Source organism: Neltuma alba, unplaced genomic scaffold, assembly GCF_004799145.2.
Source record: "Neltuma alba isolate B1F8T4 unplaced genomic scaffold, ASM479914v2 tig00010339_pilon, whole genome shotgun sequence".
NCBI classification, from domain to species: domain Eukaryota; kingdom Viridiplantae; phylum Streptophyta; class Magnoliopsida; order Fabales; family Fabaceae; genus Neltuma; species Neltuma alba.
In genome coordinates this window covers 21,114-36,338 of record NW_021635249.1, presented here as the reverse complement: position 1 = coordinate 36,338, position 15,225 = coordinate 21,114, and the positions used below count along the sequence as shown (strand labels likewise).

The 15,225-nt window shown below is 30.9% G+C and overlaps 1 pseudogene; it reads left to right on the top strand.

Annotated features, from left to right (window-relative positions):
- The first annotated feature begins 12,095 nt into the window (after window positions 1–12,095).
- LOC114755769 (geraniol 8-hydroxylase-like) lies at window positions 12,096–14,879 on the top strand (annotated as a pseudogene).
- The last annotated feature ends 346 nt before the right edge of the window (window positions 14,880–15,225 follow it).

Sequence of the window (15,225 nt, the reverse complement as noted above, 5' to 3'; positions counted from 1 at the left end):
AGATGGGCGATCGTGACGTGGACTGAGTAAGGAAGGAGGCTAGGGTAAATTCTTTAGTTTTTAAAACTTCATTAAATGTGTAGGTGTGAGTTGGACTTTAGTTGGAATTGGACTGTATAGTTTTAACAAATTAATTTTTTCGAGCCAACCTGCGAACCCCGTACTTTGGTGGGGTGTTTTGCCAACCTAAACCCATTATTTTTGGGGGAAAAGGGGTTGAACTTGTATTACCGGCTCTAGAACCATCCCACTAGACCACCTTTTTGTTCAACACTTGAACTTACGCTCTACCCTTAATTTTGAAAGGTAATGCAGAATTGCGGGTTTTCTTAGTATATTTTTGCGTCCATTAACTCTGCATACACACACATATAATATCGGAAAATTTATTTTGTAGATATTCGTATTTTTCTTAATTTTTAATGTCATACCTATATTTTTAAATTAAATATTTTAATTTTGCTCAGTTAACCCCTATACTTTTGTTTTATTAATATTGCTAGCTCCTATATAAAAACTAATGATATTAATAAAACAAAATTAATTATTTAATTAAAAAATATATAAATACTAAATTAAAAATAAAAAAATATAAATACTTGCAAAATAGATTTCTCTATGTCATAACTATCAAAATTTTAAATTTATGTGGATCAATAATTATCTATAACAACTCTATGAAAGACAAAGTTGATTCATTAAGTCTATTTCTCTAATCAAATTCTAAAACATGGGTTTTTTAATACTAGAAATTCAGATGAATAAAATTTTAAGACTGCTAAACTATCATTGATAATAAAAATCACATATGATAATATTGGATTGAAAAAATGAATGTGATAAATATAAGCAAATAGATTTAAGTTTTTTCTTCAAAGAAATATATGTGACAATTCAATTTTCTTTTCCCACTGTGACAATTCAAATTAAAAAAAAAAATGACACGTTAGAAAATTTATCTAAATGTGACTTAAAATTTAAAGTAGTTAAATTACTTTGACAGACAAAAATGGCAATAGTGATTTCCAAGATGGAAAATTTTCACTCGAGGATCATTATAACTAATTAATTTCCAAAAGCCCCCCATAATTCTGAAGTCTTACTGCATAACTAAATGAGCCAAATGAAATTAATTTGAGAATTAAAAAGACATTCTTGCCCTTCTTGACTATTTCCCTAAAATCTGGAAAAAAAAAACCGTGGAAATTTTTTCGATCAAGCTCTCTCACTCTCTGAAAACTGCTGAGAGGCTCTTTTCTCTGTCACTCTCTAAAAACACTCCTTCCAAGTACTGAACAAGAGCTACCATCGTCGCCGTTCTAGTAGTCACTGTCGTGGTGCATGCTTCTGTTGTTAATTTATGCATCTTTGTTGTAAATCTGTGTATCCCGTTCGTGAAAAGTTCCTTCCAAACTTGCAAATTATCATGTTGAAATTTTCAATTGAATTAGCCCACTTACAAATGGACTTATTTCTGTTGTTAATTTACATATTCTTGTTGCAAATTCGCAATGTGTAACGTCGATACTTTCTAATGAGAACTAACCATGATAGAAAGGAATAAAACCAATAAACATACCTATCATGGTTATTTAGAAGCAATCATATCAATAAGGGATTAATTATAATAGAAAGGCATTCGACCTTAATTAAGGCTATCATGGTTAAAAAAAGAAATAACTTATATCTATAATCAACATATACTATCATGTGGCACATTCACAAGCAAACCGTGTTAGGAGGGATGAGTCATAGCTAACATGGTTATAAATACTAACAATGACTATTTCAATTGATAAATTATTATAGCAATTCAGATTGACTATTTCAATCAATACTAACAATGACTAAACTTGTAGTTGCCATTATTATATCGTGGATCCACAAATAATTCAACCACACACAACCTAAGGGCCTCGGCCCGCTACTAGTACTTCAAGCCAAATGTCCCCACGAAATAAACCAAAGATAGAAGATCCAATACATTCATTAAGAAAAACAACATAAAAATATGAGAAGGTAAAATAAGATCCAAATGAATGTAGTCCTAATGCGTGACAATATATTAAAAGATTGCATAGAGGAAGGCTCAGAAGCTCTACACTGTCAGCTGCAGTTATTGAGCCTCAAGAGTCTTCCTTGAAAGTCCTGCTAAGGAGTGAGACAATGTCTTAGTAACTAAATCTCTACCTATCACACATCCTAGCACGAGCTAGCAAGGTGTCAGATAGGATATGTAAAGTTAATAACAATCAATAGATATTTATTTAACATTTAAATTCACAATAACCATATAAGTCAAATATTTCCGCCAATCTCATGCAGCTGATATTTTCAAAAGAGATAACAGTTTTTCATTTATTTAAAAGATATAAATATTAGTGAAGATCTCATATCATATGCAATTCCTAAACCCAAGTCTCTTCTTATATCCTCTTTATTTTTGTTGACTGGACCCATGAGCTAAGTTCTTTCCATTTGACTGGCTACTCTGACAAGCTCACCACACGAGTGATATGGACCAGCCAATAACCATAGAGCACTTAGTGGACCATGGATCCCCCTAAAAAAACTAGTAGGGTGTCACAGTCCCTCAAAAAAAATAGTGGGACAATAACAGTGGACAACTGTAGAGCTTTGTATGGAGATTAATACCACGTTGCAAGTATATAAATTTCAGTAACTCTAATCATCTCCTTCCCCCCTCAAACTAAATGCACAAGGTATGCATCAACCAGAATAATACATCATAGTCATAATCATTAATTTTTAAGAATACAAACGATTTCAATCCTTTTCAAAATAGCATCTCACAAGACAATTCATACAAATATAATATACTTATCTAAAAATTGGTTATAAAACCACGTACCAACTTCATACCAGAGAATGCAACACATGGAAATTTAGTTACCTAGTCTCCTAGCTAACAGTCAAATACAATCAAAATCCAACCTCGAAAACACCACAATAAGGTTTATATCTACAAACAAAATTAAAATTTTATCTCTATAGTATTAGAGTAGGCTATTCACAAAATTCTAGCATCGAACTCTTCCTCTAAAAGCTTTAACTTTTACTCAGAATTCTAGTTTAAAATGCCTTTTTTTAAGGTTTGGAATGAGAATATATATATATATGATTTAGACTCAATTCCTAAATTTTTTTCTTACTTAAATATCCTTTAATTATTAGGTTATATCATTAGAATCATCAAATTCATAATATAAATAGAAAAACCTCAATTTATAACTTATGTTCTATCTTTGAAGGATTTAGATAATATGAGCTAGATTATTCTCACTACAGAAGTTAAACCATTGATCTTACCATTGAATTTAATTTTCTATCTATCATGATACTATTCTCCAAATTATAACTCAATCTAACGGTAAGCGAACTTAAAAATGTTAATTTACTATTTAAGACTCTATCTACCAAATCTAAAAAATAAGTTGAAAACATATCTCATAACTTGTAACTCAGAGATTAAACTAATGATCCAACAGTTGAAATTAATGATTTGGATGTCCCAAATGGGTTGACCAAATTTTAATCTAATCTAATGATTGACAAACTTAAAACTAGCACTTTTATAAGACTATCTCATATATATATATGAAAATTGTTTACTTACTCCAAACTCTACCTACCACTTCTTATATATAGGCTCTTCAAGCTCCTTCACTCTAGTAATTAGTCGATGTAGAACTTTTATACCATGCTATACTTTTCTATTTCTATGATATCACACGCGCACACATTCACACACACACACACAAAAACATGATTAAAAAAATAATTTGCCTATATTTAAATTTTCATTAACTTAATACTAAAATATATTTATTTATAAATTTAATTAAATTCTAGATATAAAAATAAAGATGTTACACAAATTCTAGTTGTGAATTGTCCTTCACAGACTTATAAATTATCATGTTTAGCATCCTTTTCTTCTGTTTCATTTTCTCTTTAATTCTCATTCTCACATTCATCTTCATCTCCTACTTTTTGAGGTTATCTTCATCTCCTACTTCTTTACTGTCATCATGTGATTTGTCATCACTTTCATGTCCTTCTCTTTTGAAATACTAAAGCTAGCTGAGGTCGACAGTGCAATGAGCAACAATGAAGTTTCGGATGGCAAAAGTAGCAAGGTCATTTTAGTGGCTTTTGTTCTCTCTCTCTCTCTCTCTCTCTTTTGTCCAAACACTGGAATGTAGAGAAATGCTTAGTTTCGTGTGAAGACGAAAGAAGGAGAGAGGAATTGACACCAAACATTCAGGGGAATAGCGACGACGGTGACTATTAGAATAGTGGTGGCGGCGGCGGATCTTGTTCAACACTTGGAGGGGTAGATTTTAGAGAGTGAAAGAGGAAAGAACTTCTCGGCGGTTTTTAGGGAGTGAGAGAGTAAAGAGCCTAACCAAAAAATTTTCAACCTTTTTCTGTTTTTTCAGATTTCAGGGAAACAGTTAGGAGGGGCAAGAATGTCTTTTTCATTCTCAAACTAATTTCGTTTGGCTCCTTTTTCCTGTAGTGAGATTTCATTATTATAAGAAGGCTTTTGGAAATTAATGAGCCATAGTGATCCTTAAATGAAATTTTCCCTTCTAAGAAAGTGGTTATTACAACTTTTCAGTTTTAGGCTAAGCAAAAGGTCTTGAGCTTCGTCAGCAGATAAAAAAGAGGCATTGTTAGAAGTGAAAATAAGAGGATGAAAGAAAAATTAATTGATGGGGAGAAATTGTTAAATATAAAAATTCGTGGGACCCATCAATTTATTATTTCTTTGATTGTGATGTCATGTAAGATGAAATTTATATAAACTGGTTCCATTTAATTGGATACACCACAAATGACGTACGTGGTGTTCTAAGTTCACACAATAATCTCTTTTTATCCTTCTTAGAGAATGTGATAAGAAAATTCTTTCATTTATTTCTCTTGCACACTTAAAATCCTCTCTCTTCTTTGTAACAAGAAGTAAAAGTGAAAAGCCAACACTAATTATCCAATCAACCTCTTATGTTTATGTTTTGGATCAAAATTTTCTTGCAGAAGACTTGTTTTGTTATATTATGTTCTAATAGGATAGTAGAATTTATGGATAGACAGCGTGAAATTGACGAGTGTGTTAACGTTGAAAAAGAAGAAAAATCCAAAGAAAACCAATAGAAGGAAGCAATGAAATGATAGAGATATACTCTACGAATGAAAGCAAGAGAGAATAAATTAAAGCAGCGTTTGGCACATAAAAATGTGAACTGGATTATTGCTGGGGAAAGAGAACTTAAGCAGTTAAACTAAGAGGGTGTTTGGGTAACTCCAAAAGTATTTTTTAAAAGCACTTTTTTTTCTTTTGCAAATTGAGATAAACTCCTCCGTATATTTATTTCGTATGTTATACAAATACTTTTAAAACCATAATTTTATTTCTATCCAAACACCCCTTAAATCAGAGTCGGTCGAGGAAGGAGAAGCAGGAAGAGGAGAAAAGTTAGGACCTAGTATCACACAACCAGATTCAATCATCTAAGCCATTTTTCAAGTTCATTTCCTTTTCTCGAAAAGCCACTTGTCCACACATAGTGATTCCTTCAATGTTTCTTTTTTATTTTTTTATTGAAATCTAACAAAAATTTGCTCAGAAAATTTCAAGGATACCTGATCTTGTGAATTTGGTTTGTGAGAGACTAACAGTCTCGTTGGCTGATTGTTTTTGTTGATTTTGTTTCTCCTTGGCATTCCTTGAGCGCCGGGGTGGGCCTCTCTTTGAAACCATGTTTTGCTCAAACATAGGCTGTCATAACTCAAAACTAATCTTAAGTCATTTTGCACTTGAGACTAATCAGCATCAAAGCTAAAGCTCTTCTAATAAATGCAATTTTTAGAATTTGAACTTGTATTTTCTTTTTGACATGGTGAAACTGTATATCATCTTAACTAACAGCTTGCTGGTTAGTATTATTTATTTATATAGGTGTTCTATTAAGTATTATGGATTGACAATTCTTAAATTATTTAAATTCAAAATTATATTTATTTTTGGAGAAAGAGTTTTCAAACTTGCAGGTATAATTATTTTGGTTTAATATTGTTATGCATGTGAATTAATTTTATCATCTTACCTCTATTTTTGCTTAGCATTTCATCAATTTTAATAGTATTTTTTGTGTTAAGCTGCGTTCAATACCTTGAAGTATTCTGTGGTGTCCAAAATCCTGAAGTACTTTTTATGTTTGCTTAGTACCCTAAAATATTTTGTAGTTCATTCAACACCCTGAAGTATTTTTTCAAGCATGTCCAGTATCTTAAAAATACTAAAAAAATATTTTATGGTACTTGATATGCATTCATTTAATGAAACTTTTGAGGAGGTGTTGATGAAATTAAAATTGATCATGAAATAATACTTTGGAAGCATAATTACTTTAAAAGAAATTAATAGTTTAAGAGGAAAATTATACCGCAAAATATTTTATGATACCAGATGCACCTAAGAGAATATTTTGGAGTCTTGAATGCACTACAAAATATTGTAAGGTGTTGGATATATGTTAGCATCATTTTTTCTCCTCCTTTATTTCTATATATTACCAATTATATGTTATTTTATTGTTTGTATCAATTATTGTAAATTTATTGTATAATTTAAAATATTTATCATAATATTTAAGGGTTAAGGGTCACAAATATCTATAAAAATATACCAAAATGTCACCCAACACCATGAACTATCTTTGGGTTTAACTCTACTAATTTAAGTTTGAAAAGAGCTCAATAATACCAACATCGTTAAAATTAACTAACGTATGTTTTTTTGGTTGTGGAACCATGATTTTTTTAATGAAAGTAGTAAAATACCCCAATTAAAACAAAAAAAAGTTAAGGGTAAAAAATAACCAGGAGTTTATACCAAAAATTCACCAAAAGCCATATAATTTTTATGAAAGCACGAAAATCCCTTCAATCTCCAAAGGCTATTGCATTAGAGTGTTAGAAATTATTAATTTTAATAAATTTTTATAATTGAAATACTTGTGTAAAAAGTTTAAGCTTCAATGATAAATTACTTATATTCCCAATCTTTTTTTTTTTTTTTGAGTTGACAGCATGGGTATCTTTTGAAAATAAATTGTTTGGAGTTGTGTATTTCTCCTTCAATCTATATTATCAAATTTAACAGTCAACATCAAATTTTTTTAGTATAAGTTCACGGGTTTTTTTTACTCTTAATTTTTTCATTTTAGTTGGGGTATTTTGATATTTTCGTTAAAAAAATTGTGGGTCTCACAACCCAAAAAAAGGTGTTAGTTAATTTTAATGGCACTAAAATTATTGTGCTCTTTTTTAAACTTGGATTGATAGATTTGAAGTCAAAAAAAATTTATGATGTTGGGTGAACTTTTTTTATATTTTTATGGTTATTTTTTACTCTTAACTCTACTTTTAATGATGTATATTAACAATATTTATAAATATTGAAGATGTTATATAATATTTCTAAATATTTTATTCTTCTTCCCGTTTTGCTTGAGTTGAGGTACATTTATTTTTGGATTCCTTTTTTCTTCATTTGATACTGTAATGTATTATATAGATGTGTTGAGTACTGTAAATTCACAATTACATTATTTGAACGTATTTTTATTAATTTGCTGATTAAAATTTAATAACACAAACATTTATTGTAATACTTTAAATAACATAAATGAATTATATGTATTTATAAATATTGACTATATATATAATATTTTCTAAATATTTTGTATTTCTTCCTTTGGTGTTTATTTATGTTTATTTTTGGATGAAAATTTCAAACTTTGTTGGCATAATAACTTGGGTTAATTTTTTGTTATATTGTTAAGAATGATTGTCTTTTTGTAGGCCAGTTTGACTATATTTTGATTATAATTTGCTTTGGAACATAAAGAAGTAGAAGGAAATGGAGGGTAGAAGAAATGGAGAGGTTGCTTTCCCATTTGGGGGTCCAAGCATGAGATTCCAAAGCTTTAAATGTTTTACTTATCTGTTTTAAATTTTAGCCTTTATTATATTATTTTTATAAACTTTATTTCATGACACCTAGAGATTATCCGGTTGGTGTCAATTTTTTAAAATTCTTTTTGAATATATTATTGCGGTTTTCATGTCTAGATTTTACAGTAATTAATTTTCATTTTTATGGTGATATGGGTGTGTTTGGCTCGAAAGAGGAGAGGAAAAGAAAAAAGAGAGAAAGAGAAAGATTTTAATATTATCTTATTAAATTATTCAGATAGGATGGATTTTAATATGGGTTAGAATATATTTGCTACAAAATTTTTTACGGTTCAAAATTGTCCCGAAAGTATTAAAATCAAACGATATTAACCGTTAAAAATGTTAGTCATTACTGTCAATTTTTTAACTGTTAATGTTAGTCTTTTAATAGGGTAGGGTAATATTATTATGTTTTGAAACATCTAGAGCGACACTGAACCAAAAAAAAAAAAAAAACTTTCAGGACAACATTGCTCTTAAGTGAAAATTTCTAAACTAAATTTGTACAACCCTTTTAATAATACTTCACTGGTCGTTAATATAAGACCTATTTTACTAATTTGATTAAGTTAAGAAAGTTAGGTAAGTTAGCTAATTATAAGAAATATCACATGTTTTTCTTAACACACTATAATCATCTTTCTTAATATCCTCTCTCTCTCTTCTACTTGATTATGGTTGAAGAAGATCCATAAAGATAATTTAGAAAAAATTAATAAATATGAGAAATATGTCTTATATTTAGGACTAAAATCAACTCAACAATTATGTTCTATATTAAGAATCGAAAGAGTATCTTGTTCAGTTCATGACAGGAGGGTAGGTGATATATTTTTACATGGGCAACGTTACCCTTATTTTATTTAAATTGTTTTCTTTTTCAAACTACGTACAATTTTAATAAAATATAACTGCAAATTAATTTAATATTTAAAACTATAATTTTGTAGTTATAAAAATTTAATAATTATTATTATAATTCATAATTATAAATATTCATGATTATACTATAAAAACAATTACAAATATTATAACTATAATAGTACACTATTCCTTTTCTTCTTTATTAAACTGTACCTTTATCCTATTATTAGAATAGGAAGAAGAATGAAAAAAAAAGTTCAGACTCTATAAATTCAATACTAATAAATATAAATAGTATAAGTTATCAAGAGTATTACAAATAAGATATAATTAACTAAAAAAAAAATGAGCTTATTTTACGAGGAGAGTTCTCTCTCTTGAAGATTCTCTGGAGATTATGGAGTGCCACGTTCTCTGGGATCTGGTGGCTCTCTGCTGGTTTGGATTACTGGTTTTCTATTTGGGTTTTATATTACTTTCTTTCTTCTGGTTTCTATTTCCTTGGTTTCTAGTTTCTTTTAGTTGGTGGGTTTGTTCTTTATCTTGGCTTTTCTCTTGGTGCTGCAAAATGTTTTTGCCAACTGGAAATTTGCGGCATATAGTTTTTTGCCGGCAACACTTCCTTTTCCTTAAGGTTGTGGGGATTAAGAAGCTCCATGAATCTACCTTGTAGTCGCTCATCAATTTTTATTGGTATCTGAAAGGGCCTGTAAGGATTGTTCAAGGCTCTCGCAATATATTTTTTTTTTTTTTTTTGGGCCAATGCAATATATTTGTTATATACTTAGAGGATATGCGTGATTTATTTCAATTCTCATTCAAGGCACATGGATGCTTCAAGGTTATTCGTCGGCTATGTAAGAGGGGGATCAGGATATTCTTCTTGAATCAGTTATCTTTCCTTCAATTCATGGGTTCATGGGTATTCCTTTGGATTATCATACTGAGGAAGTTGCATAATTGCTGGGAGAGAGAATAGGCAGCTTCACGGAATTTGATGCTTCCATTGTGGCTCGTGCAAATGGGCTACGTGTGAAAATGGCTTTGGGGATTAGAGTTCCATTTAATGCTTGCTCAGAACTTCCTCTTCAATAAACAGTCATGCCCCCACACTCTTTGAACATTTTTCTGATATTCGCATCAATTATTGGGAGGTGGGCCATAGATATATTAAATGCTGCAAAATGGCAAGTCACAGAGGCTACATTGTTCACCATCTGCGTGGGCCAAAATCAGTGCATATTAATCAGTCTGGGCTCAACTATTTTTATCAACACAATTTGGGCTTGGTTGTTAAAAAGACTTTCGCATAATACCAGCCCATCTACAGCGCCAGACACAAGTTGAGCTTCATGTTCGCATTCACATTCTGTAAGGAAAATGCTTCCAGCTTTGCGTAATCCGCGCGTAATCGTAAGGCTACGAAAGATTTCATTAACCTCATTAGGGGTATTCATGAAGCCCCATTGCTTGCTATGCCTGCCTAAGCCGGCAAAAAAATGCTCAGCCCGCCCTAAAAAAATAGCCCAAAAGAATTATTGGGCATGTTCGGGCCGGACAAATTGTGGGGCAGGGCTGGGCATCGAGCATGGTATGTTGCCCTGTCCATTTGGTCCTGCCCGCAAAAATATATATAATTTTATTTATATATATTTTATTTGCATCATATTTATTTCCTGAATCAAATCCACTGTTGCATTGTTCATTATACTTATTTATTTTTGAATGGTTTTGAGAGTTAGACACTAGAAAAATAATTAAGTTTAATAAAATATACAAACAACAATTTTTTAAATAATTAAGTTTAATAAAATATACAAACAACAATTTTTTGTCATAGTCCACTCCTCCTAGCTACTACAAAAAATAGTTTCATAGTATATTAATTAGTAATAACAAAATTAAGGCCAAGTTGTCATTTTAATATAAAGTTACATTAGATTATTTAGAGGAAGATAAATAATTAGTTAAATAATATAGTATATTGATTTGTTGGGTATGGAAGCTCACCCTGCCTAGCCCAAACTTAATAGGGCTTTTCATGTACAGGGCTAGCAGCGGGTTGCATTTTTCAGCTTGTTCATTCTTCGGGTTGGGCATCAGGCAAGAGTCCTACCTTGCCCAGCCCTACCTATGTGCAGCTCTAGACCTCATAGCCAAGAAGCCTAGCTTAGGAGTAATCATGTCAATCCTTGGGTTCTCATCTCTTACACATTGCATGATCTCGGTAGAAACATTAAGTTTATTTTTTGTTAGAATAGCAGTTTTCACCTAAGAAGGAGATGAATTAAGTAATATATAAGCTGTTTTGAGCTAAGTTTTAGATAATAAAGTTAAATATTTTTTAATGTATTCAATTCTATTTTTTATTCTAATGTGTATATTAGTGATTTGTTTTATGAATGACATCATTTAGACAATGATTACTGAGAAATAAAACGATGTAGATAGAAGTTATACAATTATTTTGTGATTCTTCATTTTTATTTTACATTTTTAATTCTTGACTAATTATTTTATTCTTTTTAATTTACAAGTATTTTAAAATAGCGAGAAATATGAACGCGACGAAATCAACTCAATTAGAGATAGTTTGTCAAAAGCATTAGTTGATTTTATGGATTGATAAACAATTAGTGCATTTGATGTTCACAATTTTGGGACTAATTGATTCATATAGGTTTTTAAGTTGATCGTTTATGATGTTTAGTTGTAGGGATTGGTTTAGGATTAGAAATTTTGATTATCTTAGTATTAGATTTGAGTTTTAGTATTGAATTGTTTATTGAATTTTAATTAAAATAGGTTTAGTTGGATTTTAGTTTATTGAAAGTTGTGTTTTAGTCATATATAAGTGAATGCTCATCATATGTAATTATCATCATCAAGCAGTACATTTTTTTTTTTTTGCTATCACACATATTAACACTTGGGAACTAAACCTTTATATTTATTGTAGGCTGTCCCATTTCCCCGTTAATTTGTCAAACTGGGCCCCATTTTCTCACAACAAAATATTTAGAAAATATTATAATATTCAGTATTATAATAATAAGTATTTTCGATTATATAACAAATTAATAACAAGTAAATAATATATAATTAATTCATGAGAAATAAAATACAATAAAGGAGAAAAATAATGCCTTCGACTATAAAAAAATACCGAACGCCAAGTCTTGCCAATCACTTGAAATTATTGTTTGTCAGTATAATTTTGTGCACTATAGACACAGGGAGAGATATTTAGAAACCGATTTCCATCGGCAGTGAGAAATCATGGTCATGGACTACTCAACACTTATGCCTGTACTTGCCTTTCTGTTCTCATGCCTTTGGATCGTCTTCTTTTTCTTCCATCGAAGCCAAAACCCTAAGTTTTCCAAGCTCCCACCAGGTCCTTCTCCTTTTCCTATCATCGGAAACATCTTAGAAATCGGCAAAAATCCTCATCAATCACTCTGTACACTCTCGAAAACCTATGGCTCTCTTATGACTATCAAACTAGGTTCCATAACAACCGTAGTTATTTCCTCTCCAGACATAGCCAAAGAAGCACTTCATAAACATGACTTATCTTTCTCAGGTCGAACAGTCCCTCACACACTTCAAACCTATGACCACCATAATTTCTCTGTTGTATTCTTAGATCCTTCAATTCATTGGAAGACTCTTAGGAAAGCTTGTGTTACCAAAATATTCTCTTCTTCACAACTTGATTCCACCCAGAATTTGCGTTTAACGAAGTTGCAGGAGATGTTAGATTATGTGAATGAATGTTGCAGAAAATGTGGAGCTCTGGATATTGGTGAAGTTGCCTTTACGACAGTACTTAATTCAATTTCTAGCACTCTTTTCTCCATTGACCTCGTTGGTTTTGCTTCTGATTCATCTCGAGAATTCAGGGATCTTATATGGGGCATGATGGAAGAAGCGGGGCGGCCTAATGTTGCAGATTTTTTCCCTGTTCTTCGAGTTCTTGATCCACAAGGTGCACGCTCGAGAATCGATAATTATTCTGGAAAGCTGCTCAAAATTCTTGATGATATCGTTGCAGAGAGAACGGAACTAATTAATGCCTCGGAAATGGAGTCTGAGATTTGGAGTGATGTGTTAGGTTCATTGCTCTGTCACAAGGAAGAAGGTAAACCTCAAGTGGGCCATATTGAAATCGTACATCTGTTAGGGGTGAGTAATTAAAGTCTCTCGAGATTTCCCTCTTCTCTCGTCCACAAATTCTCAACCGTCATCCCAGATATTTTTTATGCCAAACTCATATGTTTGTTGTGAAAAATGATATACAAGGGAAAAAAGAAAAATCGGAAAATAAATTTATGCAAAAAAATTAATTATATGGAACCTTTCCTCTTACTTTTATATATATTATTTAAAAAAACTAAAGAAAAGTTATACATAAATTTCTTGGACTGTAATTTGTTTTATATAGATAACATCATTATTATTTAATAAAGTTTACAATAAATCTCCTCTCCTCGAAAAAAAAAAAACAATAAATCTCCTCAAACTCTTAAATCTATCCAATATAATAACGTTCTTACTTGTCATTTATTTATTACTTATTTGCACTTATATATGTATATATCGTAGAGTTTTAGGGGATCAGGTGCATATAGCTCAAAGCTTGATGTGATTATATACACACAAAAATATAGTTTAAGGGTATATAAAAATTGATAGTTGGGGATTGTAAATGAGTTTCACATTGAAGAGCTTTACAAATTTAGTGTGAAAGTTTTTTATTATTGAACTTTCTTCATTTAGATTTGTGCTCATCACAGGTTTATCCATACATAGTTGAAAGTTTATGTCCGTTTACGTGTTTTAGCTTATTAAAAATAGATAAAAGTTGATGATAAATGGTTCATCACAGAAATAGCTATGAAATTATTATAAAATATAAGTAATAGGCATTTTTCAAAGTTGTCCCGTTCACTAATTTTTTATTTCATCAATGAACATCCAGGTAGCGCTAGAGACTTGTAGAGATAAGGGGCTTTTCATAATCTTTTTCAAATAAAATTAAGATGGTCTTAATTTTTATTATTTTTCAATTGAAACCTCTATTATTGCTTCATTAAAAGTATATGTAAATGAAACGATCTGCACAATCTCGTCAATCCAATATTACAAAAGACTTAATTGTTTTGTTTTTTTCTTAGTGTTCTATATTAAATCATTGATCATGTTGCTCTATATCTCGCAATATAAATATTCTATAGGATTTGTTGATTGCGGGGACTGATACGACATCAAGTACAGTGGAATGGGCTATGGCGGAGCTATTACGTACTCCAGAGAAACTAGAAAAACTCAAAGAAGAGCTTCAACAAGTCATTGGTGATGAAGGTAAAATACAAGAATCACATGTTACAAATTTGCCATTCTTAAAGGCAGTGGTAAAGAAACTCTTCGCTTGCACCCACCAGCTCCATTGTTAGTACCTCACAGGGCACTGGAGGATGCAGAGATTTGTGGCTTCACAGTGCCAAAAAATACTCAAATTCTTATCAACGTATGGGCTATGGGAAGAGACCCAAGCATATGGCGTAGCCCTAATCAATTCTTACCAGAGAGATTTTTGGATAAGGAAGTTGATTTCAAAGGTCATGATTTTCGACTCATTCCTTTTGGAGCAGGTAGAAGAATGTGCCCTGGATTGCCATTGGCCTTGAGATCAATTAACTTGATGTTAGCTTCTCTTATCCACAAGTATAATTGGAAGCTAGCAGATGATCTTCAGCCTCATGAAATAGACATGGAGGAAAAATTTGGGCTTACATTAAAAAGGGTTCACCCTCTCAGAGCCATTCCAACCAAGGTTTAATCGCACTAGATTATTTATATTAAACCTCTGTATGAAAAAGAACTGCACTGCAAACAATCTTATTTAAAAAAAAAGTAATAAATAATGATTATCCATTAAAATAATGAGTTGATTGCGACAATATTCAATGAGAGGTGATGCTTATATATAACTTCTTTTTTCCTTTTGCCAAATGCTCATATATATATATATATATATATATATATATAACTTACATGCATTATGACTTGTGTATCATGTGCAAGTAGTGCCCAATATTTTAGCCCTGCTTACTGTGTTCTCTTTCTTCTGATATGTATAATAAAGAATGACAATATTTGTAATTGTTTTTCCTTCTGTACATGTTGAGATAGATGAAGAGATAGAGGTCAACACAAATTCAAGTTACCCTAGTAGTGCCACCACCTACCATGCATGAACGAGGTTACAAGCTCATAAAATTAAAAAAAAAAATGGAGAGATAGAGG